Genomic DNA, 18,352 nt, shown 5'->3' with positions numbered 1-18,352 from the left:
CAATTGTCACCCCAATAAACTTTAATAACATATATGTTATATATAATATATATAATTATATATAATACATATAATATATACAATATGTAACAATATATTAATATATATTAATATAATATATATATTATTAATATTATATGTAATATAATATATATTAATATATTATATGTAATATATTATAATATATTATGTATTATAATATTATAATATCATATATTATAATATTATATTATATATTATAATATATATTATATGTTATAATATTATAATATATATTATATAATAATATATGGTATATAATACATATTAATATATTATATATAATATATTAAATATATTAATATATAATATAATATATATTTGTATTATATATATAATATTATATATAATTCCAGCTGCCCCTTGGGTCACACAGCCACAATTTCCACTGGTTTTCACAGCCAGAATTTGGGGGAACTTCTCTCCCCAGCACTAGAAGCCTGGGATGGATATCCTGGTGTGGGACCGGGACCTTTCTCTCCTAAGGCAGGAACTTCGCAGCTGGGATATCTCTCCTGATTTTTAACTGCCACATGTAGGTGTGGGATTAGCTCATTCCATGTCTCTGCCATGTACTTAGTTATAGTACTTCTGTTCAGCTAGACTTCAGGCAGTTCTCAGTGATAGTTGTTCTCTCTCTCTAACCAGGGACGTAGGGGAGAAACTAAATTGTCTGGCTTCAGGGTGAGGCCTAGAGGGGCAGCTTTCTTGCAGACAGAAGTGTTAGCAGAAGCCATTGTTCCTTTGTTGAGCCCTCCCCCCTGCACCTTGCAGATGCAGGTGGGCACCATATCTGAGTTTCCATCAACCTGGTGACACTGTTCACCCTGCCCTAGTGATTCCCTGAGATCTCAATTCACCCAACTTGTGGGACAACTCAAGCTGCTTCTGATGGCTTTTTCATGCAAATAGCCTGTCTTAGTTTATGACTCAGACTTTCTTAAAATCTCTCAAAGGTTCACAAACCCCAACCAACCAGCATCTGGCCTTGGTGTGTCCCATAATTCTTGCTAAGTAGCCCTAAGCCCAGCACTGGTGGCAGCTGGCATCAATTCTCAGCTTACCCTCTCTCAGGCACCTCCAAACCCAGCATGGGTGGTGGCCATCCATGCATTGCTTTGTGGCTCATGCCAGCTGGCCCAGGTGGCATAAGCTACAGCTGAACTTGGCCTGTGGTGATGCCCCTCCCCAGAGACCTTGGGCTGGCATGCCTGGCGGCCAGCTTCAGACTGAACCAAAGCCCCACTTGGCTACCTCCATGGATGACACACCCAAAGGGCAAACTGGGCAAAGCAAATCCTGCTCCATAGGGTTACCCCTGCACAACAGCTCCACTGTAGTCACAGCCAGTCCTCATAACCAATCAGCCCAAGAGTCAATCCCTCCCATTGATATGCAAACAACACCCAATGCTCAACTACAACAGGAGGGCAAACACAATCCACACAAGGGACACACCTACAGCACCCAGAGCATCACTGGACCCCACAATACACCTACTACATAAGGCCACTTTACTAAGACTGGGAGATATAGCAGCTCTACCTAATACATAGAAACAAATACAGGGAGGCAGCCAAAATGGGGAAACAAAGAAAAACATCCCAAATGAAAGAGCAGAACAAAGCTCCAGAAAAGAAACTAAGCAAAATGGTGACAAGCATTCCACCAGAAGCAGAGTTCAAAACACTGGTTATAAGGATGCTCAGTGATATCAGGGAGAACTTCAATAAAAAGATAGGAAACATAAAAATGGAAATAGGAAAACATAAAACAGAACCAGTCAGTTATTTCTATAAGTGTAATAAATACATTACAGGGAATCAACAATAGATTACATGAAACAGAGGCTCAAATCAGCTATTTAGAAGATAAGGTAAGAGAAGACACACAATTAGAAGAGCAAAAAGAATAAAGGATCCAAAATAATGAACACAGTTTAAGAGGACTCTGGGACAACATCCAATAAATCAATATTTACATCATAGGGGTACCAGAAGTAGAAGAGAGAGAGAGCAAGGAATTGAAAACCTATTTGAAGAAATAATAACTGGAAACCCTCCTAGCTTGGTGAAGGAAATAGACATACAAGTCCAGGAAGTGCAGAGTCCAAAATAAGATGAATCCAAAGCGGCCCACACCAAGACACATCATAATTAAAGTGCCAAAGGTAACAGACAAAGATAGAATCTTAAAAGCAGCAAGAGAAAAGGAGTTAGTTACAAGTGAGTTCCCATAAGACTGTCAGCTGATTTCTCAACAAAAACTTTGCAGGCCAGGAACGATTGGCCCAAAATCTTCCAAGTGATGAAAAGCAAGGACCTACAACCAAGATTATTCTACCTAGCAAGGCTATCATTTAGAATTGAAGGAAAAATGAAGAGCTTCCCAGACAAGAAAAAGCTAAAGGACTTCATCACCACAAAACCAGTATTACAAGAAATGTTAAAGTGATTTCTTGAAAAAGAAGGGGAAAAAAAAAAAGATTTAAAAAAACATGAATAATACAATGGCAATAACTACATATCTATCAACAATTAGTTTAAATGTAAATGGAGTAAATGTTCCAATGAAAAGACATAGGAGGGCTGCATGGATAAAAGAAAAAAACAAAGCCCTTATAAATGCTGTTTACAAGAGACTCACTTCAGATCGAGAGACACACAGAGATGGAAAGCAAAGAAATGGAAAAAGATATTTAATGAAAATGGAAACAAACAAGCAAGAAAAGCTGAGGTAGCAATGCTTATACCAAACAAAATAGACTTTAAAACAAAGGCTATAACAAGAAACAAAGAAGGACCCAGTAATCCCACTTCTGGGTATTTATTTGAAAAAACCCAAAATGCCACTACATGGGAATATGTGCATCCATATGTTCATTGCAGCATTATATACAATAGCCAAGACATGAAGCAATGTTGGTGTCTCTGAATGGATGAATGGATAAAGTAGACTTAGTACATATATACAATGGAATATTACTCAGCCATAAAAAACAATGAAATCTTGCCATGTGTAAATGGACCTAGAGGGTATTGTGCTGAGTGTAGTAAGTCAGACAGAGACAGACAAATGTCATATGATTTCACTTATAAGTGGAATCTAAAGAACAAAACAAACAAATAAACAAACAAAACAGCAACAAACTCATAGACACAGAGAACATTTTGATAGTTGCCAGATGGGAGGGCAGTTGGGCATGGGTGAAAAGGGGGAAGGGATTAAGAAGCACAAATTGAAAGAGTCCAAGACAGCAGAGTAGATAAACACTGTGCCTGCTTCCTTCCATGAACACATTAAAATTACAACTAAATTATACAACAGTCAACCTGGAGAACCATCTGAAGTTTGGCTGAACAGAAGTTTTATAACAAAGAGTATAAAGAAGCCACATTGAGACTGGTAGGAGGGGTGGAGATATAAAATGAGCTGGCCCCAAACCTCCATGTGGTGGTTGAGAACAGGGAGGGAAGCCCCCACAACATCTGGCTGTGAAAAACAGTGGGGTTTCTGATCATCCAGGTGGAGTGGAAGGCTGCAGGAAACCTCGATGATCTCTTAAACAGCTGGCATACAGATTTTCTCACCCCCAGGCACTCACCTTGGTCTCTGGCAGAGGGACTGTGGCTGTGAGGTGTCAGAGGCATACCGGGGGCAGAGTGAGTTGTGTGGCTCTGGGGCTGAGCTGGAGGAGAGTCGCCATTTTCCCTATGTGTGGTCCTTTTCCCATGCAGCCGGCAGGCGGATGCCATCTTTCTTGTGTTGAGCCAACCCCCACAGGCCAAATCTGAATCTGATTGGTCTGGTGAGCTCCACTGTTCCACCTTGCTGACTACTGGGAACCCGCTCTACCCAACTCCCCCAACGCCAAAGGCACTTTCTCAGGATCAGCCAGCCCCACCCACACTGCACTCTTCTTGGAAAACTATCACAGTCCACACAGGCTCCAGGGTGGATGGCAACTGGTCTCAGTGTGCTCTGAGACTTTTGCTAAGTAGCTCCAAGTTCAGCACTGGCACCAAACTAGAGTTTACATTAACCTGGTGACCACAAGTTTTTCCAGTGACTCCTTGAGATTCTGTCTGATCCAACTCATGTACTGCTCAAGGCTTTATTAGCAGTTGAATCTTAAGGGAGCTGGCAGGTGGCATCAGGTCTCAGGGTGTCCTGACTTTTTTAAAAACTACCCCCGGCCTGGTAATGGTGGTAGCTGATCTCAGTTTGCAATGTGTCCTCTCCTACATGCCTCCAACTTTAGCACAGGCAGTGAACAACCGCAGATAGCTTTATAGCTCCTATCAGGTAGTCCCCAGCCAGTCATAGGCAGTGGGTGACTTGGGCCTGCACCAAAGCCCCTTTTAAGAGGCCCCATAATCAACATACTTGGAGGTAGGCTTCAGACCACAGCAGAGCACTGCCCAATTAGCCCTACAATGAAAGAACAAGAGAAAATTCCAGAAAAAGAACTAAACAAAATAGAGGCAAGCAACCTACTGAGACAGAGTTCAAAACAATGGTTATAAGGATTGCTCAAGGAACTTGGTGAGAACTTCAACAAAGAGACAGGAAGCATTAAAAAATGACATGGAAACCATAAAAAAGAACCAGTCAGAAGTGAAGAAAATAATAACTGAAATAAAGAATGCACTAGAAGGAATCACCAGCAGACTAGATGAAGCAGAGGATCCAATCCGTGATTTAGAAGATAAGATAGCAGAAAATACCCAATCAGAACAACAAAAAGAAAAATGAATCCAAAAAAATGAGGACAGTTTAAGAGACCTCTGGGATATAAAGCATAACAACACTTACATCATAGGGGTATCAGAAAGAGAAGAGAGAAAGCAAGGGATTGAGAACATATTTGAAGAATTAATGATTGAAAACTTTCCTAACCTGGCGAAGGAAATAGACATACAAGTCCAGGAAGCACAGACAGTCCTAAACAAGATGAACCCAAACACGTCATAAAAGGCAATTAGTAACTTATGAAAGAGATCCCATAAGACTTTCAGCTGATTTCACAACAGAAATTTTGTAGACCTGAAGGAACTGCCAGTAAATATTCAAAATGATAAAAAGCAAGGGTCTGCAACCAAGACTACTCTACCCAGTGAGGCTATTACTTAAAATTGAAAGAGAGATAAAGAGCTTCTCAGACAGGAAAAATCTAAAGGAATTCACAACAACAAAGCCTATATTACTAGAAATGTTAAAGGGGGGATGTTAAATGTTAAATATTAAATACTAAAGGGTTTCCCCCTTTAAGAAGAAGAAAGAGGAAAACAAACAAATAAAAGAAGATGGAAAATATTAATAATAAAATGGCAATACCTATGTACCTATCCATAATTATTTTAAATGTAACTGGATTAAATGCTCCAATCAAAAGACATAAGGTAGCTGAATGGATAAGAAAAGACTCATGCATATGCTGTCTACGAGAGACCCACCTCAGATCAATAGGCACACATAGACTAAAAGTAAAGGGATGGAAAAAGATATTTCACACAAATGGAAACAAAAAAAAAAATCTTGGGTAGCAATACTTATATTGGACAAAATAGACTGTAAAATGAAGACTATAATAAGAGATAAAAAAAGACATTACATAATGATAAAGAAATCATTCCAACAAAAGGACACAACCCTATTAAATATCTATGCACACAACATAGAAGCACCTAAATATATTAAACAAATATTGATTGACATAAAGGGAGAGATCAACAGTAACACAATCACAGTAGGGGACTTTAACACCCTACTGATACCAATGGACAGATCTTTTAGATAGAAAATCAACAAGGAAACAGATGCCTTAAAAAACAAACTAGACTAGATAGATCTCACTGATATTTTTAGAGCATTTCATCCCAAAGTAGAAGAATATACATTCTTTTCAAGTGCACATGGAATATTTTCCAAGATAGACCACATGCTAGGCCACAAAACAAGTCTCAATTAATCTAAAAAAACTGACATCATATCAAGCATCTTCTTTGACAATAATGGTATGAAACTAGAAATCAGTTACAAAAAAACTTGAAAAACACACAAACACATCAGGCTAAATAGCATGCTCCTAAACAAGGAATGGGTTAACAATGAGATCAAAGAAGAAATCAAAAGATACCTTGAGACAAATGAAAATGAAAACACAACAACCCCAAATCTATCAGACACAGTGAAAGCAGTCCTAAGAGGGACATTCATAGCAATGCAAACCTACCTCAAAAAACAAGAAAAATCAAAAATAAAATATCTAGCTTTACACTTAAGGGAACTGGAAAAAGAAGAGTGAACAAAGCCCAAAGTGAGTACACGGAAGGAAATAATGAAGATCACAGCGGAAATCAACAAAATAGAGGCTAAAAACAAACAAACAGAAGACCAGTGAAACCAAGAGCTGGTTCTTTGAAATGATAAACAAAATTGATAAACCTTGAATCAGATTCATGAAGACAAAAGAAAGAGGGCCCAAATAAATGAAATCAGAAATAAAAGAGGAGAAATAACAATAGACACCACAGAAATAAAAATAAAAAAATAAGAAAAGACTATGAGCAATTATATCCCAACAAATTAGATAATATGAAAGAAATGGATAAATTCTTAGAAGCATACAATTTTCCAAGGCTGAATCAAGAAGAAACAAAATATGAACTGACTGGTTACTACTAATGAAATTGAATCAATAATCAAGTTCCCAAACAAAAGTCCTGAACCAGATGTCTTCACAGGTGATTTTTACCAAACATTCAAGAAAGAATTAACACCTAGTTTTCTCAAACTATGCCAAAACATTCAAGAGAAGGGGAGGCTCCTAAGCTCATTCTACAAGGCTACCATTACCCTGATTCCAAAACCAGATGAAGACATTACAAAAATACAAAACTGTAGGCCAATATCCCTGATGAACATAAATGCAAAAATCTTTAACGAAATATTAGCAAACCAAATTCAGCAATGCATTAAAAAGATCACACACCATGATCAAGTGGGATTTATTCCTGGGATGCAAGTTTGGTTCAGTATCCACAAATCAGTTGATATGATAAACACCACATAAACAAAATGAAAAATAAAAATCATATGATCATATCAATGATGCAGAAAAAGCATTTAACAAAATCCAGCATCTATTTATGATAAAATATCTCAGCAAAGTGGAAATCAAGGAAACAGATCTCAATATAATAATGGTCATCTATGACAAACCCACAGCTAACATCATACTCAATGGGGAAAAGCTAAAAGCCTTCTGCTTAAGATCAGGAACAAGACAAGGATGTCCATTTTCACCACTTTTGTTCAACATAGTACTGGAAGTTCTAGCCACAGCAATCAGACAAGAAAAAGAAATAAAAGGCATCCAAATTGGAAAGGAAAAAATGAAACTGTCATTATTTGTAGATGACATGATACTATATAGAGAGAACCCCAAAGATTCCACAAAAAAGCTATTAGAAGTGATAAATACATTTAGTAAAATTGCAGGATACAAAATTAATATTCAGAAATCAGTTGCATTTTGGTGTACCAATAACAAACTCTCAGAAAGAGAAATTAAGAAAACAATCCCATTTGCAATTGCAATTGCATCAGAAAAAAATACCTAGGAAGAAATTTAATCAAGGAACTAAAAGACCTGTACTCAGAAAATTGTAAGACATTGAGGAGAGAAATTTTAAAAGATACAAATAAATTGAAGCTCATGGATAGGAAGCATTAATATAGTTATAGTTTAAATGTGCATACTACCCAAAGCAAGCTATAAATTCAATGCAACACTATAAAAATACCAATGGCATTTTTCATAGAACTAGAACTAGAACATAGAACTAGAACAAATAATACTAGAATTTATATGGTACCATAAAAAGTCCCAAATAGTCATGGCAATCCTGAGAAAGAAGAACAAAGTATCATACTACCTGACATTAAATTATACTACAAGGCCATAGTAATCAAAACAGCATGGTATTAACATAAAAACAGACACATCAATGGAACAGAATAAAGAGCCCAGAAATAAACCCACACCTATATGGTCATTTAATCTATGACAAAGGAAGCAAGAATATACAATGGGGTAAAGACAGTCTATTCAATAACTGGTGCTAGGAAAACTGGACAGATACATGCAAGAATATGAAACTGAACTACCTGCTTATGCCATATACAAGAATAAACTCAAATTGATTAAAGACTTAAATCTAAGACCCGAAACCATAAAGCATCTAGAATTAAACATAGGCAGTAAACTCACAGACATTACCCTTAGTGATATTTTTACTGATATATCTCCTTGGGCAAGGGAAACAAAAGAAAAATGTAAACAAATGGGACTACATCAAACTAAAAAGTTTTTGCACAGCAAAGGAAACCATCGATAAAACGTAAAGACATCCTACTTAATGGGAGACAATATTCACCAATGATACATCTAGTAAGGGATTCATGTCCCAAATCTATAAACATGTGTCAGGCACTATGCTAAGCAGTTTGCATTCATTATCTTATGTAATCCTCACAACACTGTGAGGAAAGTGATACTATAATCACTGTTCTAAAGAGAGGCAAATGGAGGCACAGAGAAGTTAAGTGACTTGCCCAAGGTCTCACAGTGGTGGCTCCAGCCAGAATGTGAACCCACACTCTGAACTCACACTTTTAATAACTTCTGACCATGTAGTGTTGTTACTCTGGTTGTTTTGATACTGTACTGTATCTTGCAATCAGCACTACGGCAATAAATTTAGTACTTCCGGAACCTAGCATACTGTTTGACACACAGTTGACAATGAAGAAATATTTGTGAATAAATGAGTAGTCCATAAAATTGTCTGTTTTGTGTAACCAATCGTCTCTTATCTTGCTGGCATACTTCCAGAATTCTTAGATGGGATCTATTTCCCATTGTAATTATGTGAATCAGTGTTTATATTTCATATGTTTCTTTCTGAAAGATTTGCTCTGTTCAGTGCTGCCTACAACATTCTTTTATGAATAAAGTACAAAACTTCTACTTGGAAATATGTGTTTTCTCAACTAACACCTCCTTTTTTAAAAATCACTGATAACACTATCTTGTACAATGTCCTTATGTATCTTAACCTCACAAGTGATTTTCCCTTTTATACTCTGGTTAGCAATTACAATTTTAAAAAATAAATTACATTTTCTTCTCAATTATTTTTGTTTATTTCTACTTACTTGATTGCTAGTATGAATTTTATAATCATATTTCTTTTAAAAATGTATCAACTTCTCTGACCTAATTTACTGACCTACAAAGCTAAAGGAAAGCAGGCTTTGCTGAATGCACAGAAATAGATCCTTTATTTGTTTATGGAGGGAAGGAAGAATCAGCATGTCTGTTACCTGAAAATAGAGGAACTCCCCTTGAGACTGTTTTCCTCCTACCTGATGGAGGTTGAAAAAAGGGTCAGGCCACCAAAGAGTCTCCTTGAGGGAAGTGACAGCTTAAGTTGGTCATTTCTTTTTGCAATTTTTTTAGTATGCATTTTGCTAGAAACAGGAGATCACTGACTTTAACCTCTGTGAGGAAAATCATTATTGCTAGTGGGACCAGCAGATTCAAATCTGGGACCAGCAGATTCAAATCAGGCCACTGGCTGGGGAGAATGGCCTGAAAAAGACTAAAGACAGGTCTAGCTTCCTATGAAAAACTATAACAGGGAAGAATTGTTATGTGCAAATCCATTTGTCTGTGAGTTACCCCGCTTCCTTTTAACTCCCATTCTTTCTGTTTCTTGAATCTCAAGTGATTTCATATGTTTCCTGCTTTAGACGTTTTGCTTCACTGAACCTCAGGCTTTATTTCTGTGTGTGTTCCATGCAGATGGGTGGTCTCTTGAAAGTGTATCATCAGATTAAGACATGCAGCTGTAAGCACTCCCACTCCAGCTCAGAGCATAGCTTAAAAAATGTGGAATTTGAAGAAGCCTTAAGTGTTTGGTGGAGAGGAAGGAAATGGTACCAGATTCATTCCTTCACTTCCTGATTCACTGATCAAATATCTTATGCGCCTCTTACATACTAGGCACTATGCTCGGCATCACAAAACGGGATAATCCAGCCTCTGCCCTCAAGAAGCTTGCAGAGCTGCAGAGCAACAAGCATGGAACGAATATTAAAATATAATGAGCTGATTGGTTTAGGAGAAATTATAAAGTAGAGTGGAAATATAAGACAGGGAAATCCTAAGCCGGCCCGGGAATTTCAGGAGAACTTCACACAGCTGAAACTTGAGGGAGAAGGGGAGAAGGTGTTTCAGAGAGAGGGAAAAACTTGCAGAGATGGGAAGGTGTGGGGGCAGAGCCCCAGAAAGTAGTTTCCAGGCTCTCGGCCTCACATAGACAGGTGCTGGCTCAGGTAGTAAATGGCCATCAACTGTGATGGGATGGCCATCAGCTGTGGCTAGTTGGCCGTCAGCTGTAACCAGTGAGCCATTGGCCACTAATATAACTGCTGTGGCTACGCTAGCAGAGAGAGAAAGAAAATGGGGGCTAGCAAGAAGATGGCGGCTGGGCTGGCAAGCGTGGATGGCGGTTTGCGGACAGTGTGGATCCAGCCTCCAATGAGAGTATAGTGCCACCAGAGAGAATATAGTGGTATGACTCCCCTACCTATGGCTCCGTGGGTGTTCCTTTTTGGCCTCACCATATCCTGCGTTCTTGTGTGGGGAGCGGGAGCAGAGACCCCGCCGGATGCCCTGCACGACAAATGGCGCAGCGAACAGGGTCCCCCGCGTGACAAGTGGCGCAGCAAGCAGGGTATGGTGCCGGCCAAGGCTCTCCCAAGAGTGGTGGAGCAGTCTGTGTGTATGAACACTCAGTCTGAGGAAGACCAGGAGGAGCAGCTGCCGGAGAGCTGGACCCCCGTGGAGGGGTGGGAGGACGTGGACGGTTCTCCCACCAGCACAGGAAAAGCCATGCAGCTGCTGGAGAGATGGAGCCCCATGGAGAGGTGGAAAGATGTGGACGGTTCCCCAACCAGCACAGGCCGGAGAAAGCAAAGGTCGTTGCAGCCCTGTGGGCCAGGAAGTTCCTGCTCAGGCAGCCCGGATGTGGGACTTGTCCCAGGAGGAAAGGCTTGCTGAGTCCTCCATGGGAGATGAGGGTGAGGTCAAGGTTGTCCCTCACCCCCAGGACAGCCCTGGCAAATGACTATGGACTATGGGGAATTGCCTTCCATCCCTAATTTAATGGACAGCTTAACTGTTTATTTGGGAACATACCACCATGTAGTGGAACTGGGGGATATTTGCTTTTGTGTCTTGACTGGCCACCATTGAGAATATGTAAGCACCTTGATTGTGAGTCGCTGTTGTTCCAGCAGGGTACCCTGAGAGGCCCAGAGAGAGTGGCAGTGCCCTGAGAGCCCTGGCTGAGTCCAGGAAGTCTGGCTGAGCCCTGAGATACCCTGGCTGTGCCCAGGAAGTGTGGCTGTGCCCACAGAGAGTGGCAGTGCCCTGAGAAATCCTAGCTGTGCCCGGGGAAACTAGTGGTACCCTAAGAAGTCCAGGAAGTCTGGCCGTGCCCAGAAGCACTGGTGGTGCCCTGAGAAACCCTGGCTGTGTCCGGGAAGACAGGTGGTACCCTAAGAAGTCCAGGAAGTCTGGCCGTGCCCAGAAGCACTGGTGGTGCCCTGAGAAACCCTGGCTGTGCCCAGAGAGCCTGGCTGTGTCCAGGATATTGTGTTCACCTCCAGGCTCCTTGCACAGGGCCCCTCGCGGAAGACGCTTGTCGCGTAGATTGTGAGGCGAGAACCTGTAGGGGTGGAGTGTGGGGGCAGAGCCCCAGAAAGTAGTTTCCAGGCTCTCGGCCTCACATAGACAGGTGCTGGCTCAGGTAGTAAATGGCCATCAACTGTGATGGGATGGCCATCAGCTGTGGCTAGTTGGCCGTCAGCTGTAACCAGTGAGCCATTGGCCACTAATATAACTGCTGTGGCTGTGCTAGCAGGGGAGAGGAGAGAGAGGAGAGAATGGGGGCTAGCAAGAAGATGGCGGCTGGGCTGGCAAGCGTGGATGGCGGTTTGCGGACAGTGTGGATCCAGCCTCCAGTGAGAGTATAGTGCCGCCAGAGAGAATATAGTGGTATGACTCCCCTACCTATGGCTCCGTGGGTGTTCCTTTTTGGCCTCACCATATCCTGCATTATGTGGGGAGCGGGACCAGAGACCCCGCCGGCCGCCCTGCATGACAGAAGGCAAGGAGAGCATGACATGTTTGAGAAGCTATAGGAGAGCCAGTTAGTTCTGTGTCTCTGGAGCTGAAGATGAAAGGTGGGAACCAGCTGGAAGTGAGGCTGTCAAAGTAAGCAGGACCGCCTGGGGAAGAGCTTGGGCCTCTACACTAGGCGACTTGGACTTCACGCTGTGATCAGTATGGCGTCCCTGAAGAAATCCAAGCAAGGAAGTGATAGGCTCAGATTTGCCTGCTGGAAGATCACGCTGCCACAGAGAGGAGAACAGATTTGAGAACAGTGATATTTAAGGCAAGAAGAAATAGTGCTTCGACGATGGCAATGACAGCCAGGAAGGAAAGCAGGGAAGGACAAATGTAAGAGATAGTTAGACTATACCAATGACTGTTGAAGTTCTCACATTGGCTTCTTTCTATTCTAGCATATTATTTAGTTACAGATTTTTTTTTTTTGCGAGCAATATCTGAAACTAGATGACCTTATAACATATACAATTAAAATTAACATGGAAACCACATGCCAATATCCAATTAGGATTATTATTGTTTTGCAATTCAGTTTGAAAATAATCTGTAAAATTATTCAATAATTCAAGAGCCACTATTACTCTGAGGCCATCGAAATAGATAACACCCTTCTAGGGAAACATGCTGGGGAGATTACAGTACATTAGGAACTAAAGAACAGTTACTTATTTAGAAAAACATCTAAAGACATTAATGTCACCATGTGACTTAGGTTTTCTTAAAGAAAGAATACATCGATAAAATAAAACTTGTTAATACTGTCTTGAAATGATTTAGACTGAGAAGCGTGATTTTCTGATAATTATGAATAGTATGACAAATGCTTATTATAGGTAAAATTATGTCCCAAATATCTTAAAAGTCACTATTAGCTTATGTCAAGATGCTTTAGCTATTGTCTTGGTCATCAGTGATTACTTGCTCAGCATCTGCCAACCTGGGCACATGAAAAATGGAAATTCAAGAATCCCAGGCAGAAGGTACAGTTTGTATAAAGGTCCTGAGGGAGGAAAGAATTTGGCTTGTGTGAGCTGCTAAAAGAAGGCATTAGAGCTGGAGGGGAGCGAATGAAGGAAACAGGGACATGAGATGATATTAGAGAAGTATGCAGGGATCTGTTTAATTCATGGTAAATGTTCTTTCAAATTTTGGTCTCTCCCTGATTTAATTTCTCTGTTCTATTAGACACTGTTGGTTAGTCCCTTGCCACTCTACAAATGCCTATACTCACCTGCTGTCTTACAGAATTTTCACCTTTTTTCTTTAGCATCCATAGATTCATCTTCTTCCCAGTCCTTAAATATCGCTATTCTGTTGTGTTCTTCCTGGGTGTGCTTTTCTCCTCACTCTCTCAGGATCTTGGCCACATTCACACCTCTGTGCTAATGACTCCTATATCTATCTGACTCTCCCTTCAGGATTTCTCCCAAATCTTTGGCATGCATATTCCACACACTCTAACTCCATCTGATAAAACTGAAATCACCTTTCCCTCAGAACCTGTTACCTTTCTTACACTATCCACCTTTTTTGAGGTAGGACCTCCATACACCCAAGGTCATATTTTTGGAACTGTTTTTATTCTTACATCCCGACAACCAGTCCTCATCTTCTACAATGAATCACTCACCAAATTATTTCTGTTTTACCTCCTAAATATTCTTGAATATGTTTTTTCTGTGCTAGTTCTGGCATCTGACCCAGTTCAAGAAATCCTCATCTTTTTCTTTAACTATTAAAATACCTCCCCCGGTCTCCTTGCCTCCAGTCTTCCTCCCCTCCAATCTATCTTCCAGAGAACAACCCAAATAATCTAAAATGGGAGGCTGACCATGACTGTGATTCCCCTACTAAGTACATCATCCACTGGTTCAAGACCAAGCTCCTGGCATAGCATGAAATTCCCTCAGTGACATCTCCTTTCATAGCATATTCTAGTAGTACTAAGCTACATAAAGCTTCTCAAACAAACACATTTGCATGCTTCTGTGCTGGGCAGGCTGAGTTAAGTTATCCTTTCCTCTGCTTCCTCTATCACCACACCTGCTGCACCATATTTAAATTACTCATATTCTTCCAAACTGGGCTGCAGAGAACAGGTCTTATTCACATTTGGTAACCCTAGATCTCAGCATTTTTTTTTAATTCAACATGTATTTATCAAGTGTCTATTATCCACCAGTGTTCTGGGAAAAGAGCAGTGAACAAAACAGTCTCAGTCTTCATGGATCTCACATTCTAATGAGGGAACTCCAGGAGATTTCCTACATAATAGGCATTCAAGATCTAGTACTCATAGTGAAAGATTTTGAAAATCAGGCAAATGAAAGTCGTCTTAAACCACTGTCTAAGCACACCGTCTGGAACATTGCTCTGACTCATTTTTCCTTTAAACAACAAATATGGCGGTGACTAAGGCAACGCAAGCAACGGATTGAACTGCCCTAATTGTGGATCCTGTGGTCTTCAGTAAATGATAATTCTCCTAACTGGTGGAAAACATTTTTCCATATAAATGGAGATACAACCTCATCTTCAAACAATCCTCTGGGGTAGGAAGGGAATGATTGACATCCCACTTAATTAGACATTAAGAAAAACTATAGAAGATTAAAGACTTTCAAAGACACTTTAAGATACCATCACATTAGCAATCTATTTTCCTCATTCATAAACCTTATCCTCTTTGTAGTAGGGGAGGAAAATTGATGTATTTCATCTTTCCCTAAAATGTGCTTATTAGACAACTTATTAAACAAATTTGTGCATGGATGATACATTAGTCAGTATTTTCTACAAAGAAATGACTGAGGACAATAAAATTACTATAAGTGCATACAGTTTGAAATAACTGTGTTCTCCTCTTTGCTTCGCCCACTTAAATTAACTCTCTCAATTAAACATCTTTCTAGATTTCTAAATAGCTGTAATTTTGCCTTTGCCTTATGAGTTTCCAAAATTTTCAGAATGCAATGCCCCTTCACCTTCAGCAAACCTAAAAATCTTTTGTCCTCTGACGAGTGAATTTCAATGATTTCCCTGCTTATTTCCTGAGCTCTCTCTCTCTCTCTCTCTCTCTCTCTCTATATATATATATATATATATATATATATATATATATATATATATATATATATATATATATATATAAAGCTGTCTTGCAGGTAACTCAAATTAAGCATGGCCGTTTTTCCAACCTGCAGCAAATCTGCTCCTCCCACTGTGGAAGGGACACCACCATTTACACAGATTCTTAAGGCAAAAATCTGGCATCATCCTTAATTCCCTCTTTCTTTACCCCCATAATCAGCCTATCTCTATCTCCTGTTGATTTTTCGTCCTAAAAGTCTCTCAAATCTGCTGACTTTGGTCTAGCCATCTCCCTGGCTCTAGCCCTAATGTAGAGCCTCATAACTTTTCACCTGGATTTCTGCTTTACAATAGGTCACTCTTTCATCTACTATTCCCATTTCTATCCAGCAGAGAGAGTGATCTTTTTAAAATGTCAATCTGACCACATCTAATTGACAGTACTGAATGTCCTTTCATTGCCAAAAAGTCAGAGAACAAATTCCTCAGTGTGGAGTCTGGGCCCCCCATGACCTGACCCCTACCTACTTCTCAAACATTATCTCTCACCACTGTCCTCACGATTAAGCCACACCCAAACGTGCAGATTTCTTTGATGCCACCATACTTTTAAACCCCTGTGTCTGTTCAGGCTGTTTCTTTGGTTCAACCCATACCCATTCTCCTTCTCTTGGGAAAGGTCAGGACTTCCCTGACTCTCTGAGTCAGGCTAAGTCTCCCTTCTCTTTGTTTCCCACACCCGTCACACTTTGTAACGACTTGCCCCATGTTTGTCTGCCACTAGAATGTAAGTGCTGAAAACAGGGGCCATGTCTGTTTTGCTCATTCCAGTGTCCCCAGCACTGAGCACAGGTAATCAAAATAAATATTTGTTAACTAAATGAGTATTGTGATTCTAACTGAAAACTCACTATTAAAAAGAACTGAGAGTGAGCATAATTATTAGAAAACAGAGGAAACTTGTTTTTTTCAAAAGGTACAACTGCTCTCAGTTGATCTCTGGTGAATATCTGTAAAATTCCAGAGTTTAAATCCTGAATGTTAAGTCTGTAGTCAAATTTGCACTTCATCAGACATATAATCCAGGGTTGGTGTTCAGCTGCTCAAGTTGACATCTGGGTGACTCATTTAAATTTGACTGAGGTTAGCTTCCACAGCTGTTGTAGCACTGTATTGTCAATCATTTGCCTTTTAGATCAGAGTTTAAGTGATTTGGAGGAAGAAAACAGCAACCTTCAGAAGACTTATTTTTCAGGCTTTTAGTAGCAGAAAACAACTAACTAGCACTCTTCCCCATAGATATCTATTTACAACTCTTTCATATTATGTATGTTCTTTATAAGAAAATTTAAACAGTGAATGGGAATTGAGGCTATATTTCTAAGTTTCTAACTTGTTCTCAGTAGATACAATTTTAATATATGTTCTTTAAAAATAAAAACCGTTCTCCCCAAAAGCTAAAAACTAACATAGAGCATTTAAACCTCACTGCCTTTATTCAACAAATGTTCACCAGACACTGTGGGCTTATGATCAGTGCTGTGGTGGAATTATATTTTGATGTATTTTATAATGTGCAGTGATCCTCTACTTCTTGTACCCTGTGATGCTTCAGACAGCAGCTGGGCCTTTTGCTTGCGTGTGTCAGGGAAGGGTTGTTACAAAAGAAGGCAGGAGAAAAAAATCCTTTCTCTTTAAGCTTTGAAGGTCTTTAAGCTTCAAATCCTAAACTCTGAAAGGCTTGAGACATAACATTTTTAAAAACCATGTAATCGGTTGGAACATTTTTTCCACTCCTAGGTTAGAGTCTGTGCCAAGGGAAAAGAAGAGGAGCAAAGAAGAGAGGTGTGGAGAGGAACAGAGGGGGAAGAAGAAGAGATGGGAGGAGGAGAGAAAGGGAGAGGAAAGGGAGAGAGAGAGGAAAAATAGAAGGGACAGGAGAGTCCGAGGGAAGCCAAAGAAGAAGATGCTGGGAGTCCCTCCTCCAGGACGCTGCTCTGGCCGTCCTGGGACCCTATTTAGCTGGAGAGAAAGTTGGACCCTCCTGATAGGTTTGGGGATCTAAGTAAATAGGAACCAATCCCATCTTTCCCTGACAGGGTTGTGTAAAGCAAGGCATCAGAGTTTTCCTGTGCTCTTATTGTCTCAGCTAAGATCTAATGGGGAAAACAGAAACAACTCTCTTTAAAATTGAGGAAATTTTATTGTGACAGGGAATTAGCTACGTAGGTGGTAAAGCAACTGAGAAGCCAAAGGCGTAATGACACAATCAGGAGATTAGTAGTAGCAAGAAGCCACTACTAACCCTATGCTGGAAGGATCGTGAAAAAGATGGTGTTATTGGAGCCCAGGGCCAAGGTCACCCAGAGAAGCTGGAGCCATAGCCGGCATGAAGGAAATGCAGCTGCTGACGATGACTCAAAGGAAGGTGGAAGGAAATCCTGGCCTCTTCCTTCTTCAGTGCCTCCAGTTGTTCACAAGTGCCTCACAAGCACCAAATCCAGCTGGCATCTCGCTGACATACATGCGTCAGCCACTCTGTAGCAGAGAGAAAGGCGAAGCATGGGTCTGAGGGCAAATGTACCCAGAAGTGAGAGCAGGAAAATGTCTTCAGGAGATGTCTAGGACTAAGGATCTAAGGTGGCCTCAGAGAGTCCCCGTGCCTCAGCATGACTCAGAGGAGCCCAGAGCAGGGCACATCTGACAAAGAAGTCTGAAGGGCTCAGTCGAAGGGGTCTTGATGCCAAGACAAGGAAAACACATCAGAGATCTACCTGGACAGGAAACCAAAGACTCAATGGGCCCTCAGAGATCTCAGTGGATTCTAGCTCAGACAGAAAATAACATTGAGAAGATAAGACTTGACTTCATCATAATGAATTAGCTACATATAACTGCCCCCGACCACACTCTCATATCACACTTTTATGATACTCCAAGGAAAGAAGGAGGAGACCA

General features: G+C 40.4%; 1 protein-coding gene across 2 annotated transcripts in view; it reads right to left on the bottom strand.

Annotated features, from left to right (window-relative positions):
- Window positions 1–18,352, bottom strand: part of FBXL13 (F-box and leucine rich repeat protein 13) — a 230,582-nt gene that overhangs the window by 37,503 nt on the left and 174,727 nt on the right. The window lies entirely within an intron of this gene.

This window comes from Rhinolophus sinicus, linkage group LG09 (genome assembly GCF_036562045.2).
Source record: "Rhinolophus sinicus isolate RSC01 linkage group LG09, ASM3656204v1, whole genome shotgun sequence".
In the NCBI taxonomy this organism is placed as follows: Eukaryota; Metazoa; Chordata; class Mammalia; order Chiroptera; family Rhinolophidae; genus Rhinolophus; species Rhinolophus sinicus.
The sequence above is the reverse complement of the archived record's forward strand: the minus strand, read 5'-3'. Positions and strand labels throughout refer to the sequence as shown.